This window comes from Drosophila ananassae (genome assembly GCF_017639315.1).
Source record: "Drosophila ananassae strain 14024-0371.13 chromosome Y unlocalized genomic scaffold, ASM1763931v2 tig00000096, whole genome shotgun sequence".
Taxonomy (NCBI): domain Eukaryota; kingdom Metazoa; phylum Arthropoda; class Insecta; order Diptera; family Drosophilidae; genus Drosophila; species Drosophila ananassae.
The window spans coordinates 534033-535156 of NW_025319058.1; positions in this window are offsets into that span (position 1 = coordinate 534033).

Sequence of the window (1124 nt, forward strand, 5' to 3'; positions counted from 1 at the left end):
GTAGCTGTCAAACAATGTATCACATACCGGCGCCTACTATTATTGTAGTCTCCATTTTGTTTAAAAAACGTTTGTATGGGAAATAGAAAAATGCTGTTTATGAATTTTCCCGGCAATCATTCCCGGTTGATCGTAGAAGGGTGAAAATTGAGGATTGTATGTATTTTTGTATGTTGTATCATAAAAAAAGAGAAATTAAAAATTTTGTCTAAAAAATAAAAATAAAAATTTAGGGGTGGACTACCCCTAAATGAAAAATAGATGTTGGCCGATTCTCATAGATACCGGATAAGCACAAAAAATTTCATCAAAATCGGTCAAGCCGTTTCGGAGGAGTATGGTAACGAAAACTGTGACACGAGAATTTTATATATTAGATATCTCCGAAGAAGTCGAGAACCTTCTTTAGTATATTCTAATCGTACTCTATGTATAAATTCTTGAATATCCACAATTTTTTGATTCGTTGAAACGTAGATGACTACCAGGACCACCGTGATACCGTTTTCCAATGCACACTGAGCGCACAAAGGTCCGCAACGCTTGTATTTCGAACAGAAAAGTCCTGCAGCTTTTTGTAAATCATCTCCATGTTTGGCGTTATGATTCTAGTTATATCAATCATGTTCTGATATATTGCTACACCCCCTGCACGAACGAACTGAACGATGCAATTGAAGTTAGGTATATTACATTGCTGATCATTAGTTAACCACGTTTCGCTTAGCAATAAAATGTTGCTCTTCAGAATAACTACGTCATCTAAATCGGCGTAATGATTTTTAAGACTTTGTACATTAAAAGTAAACAACGAGACACCTTTTTTATTGCTTGTGACATCGACGATAACTTGCGCTCTTGTTTTCAGTGTATTTAAGGATAGCCTCTTGAACTCTGCCAATAACGAAGAAGTTGATGTTGCTTGTCTACGATTATGATGAAATCGGAATTTTGTTGGGTCATCATGAGGTGTAACAATGAACAAACCTTCGATGCTAGTTACACGAGAGAGTGCAACATAAACTAGTTGCTGAGGATGAGTCTTGTCATACTCATAGACAATTTGATCGAATGTCCCGCTCTGTGATTTGTGAATTGTTAACGCACAAGCCGAAATTATTGGG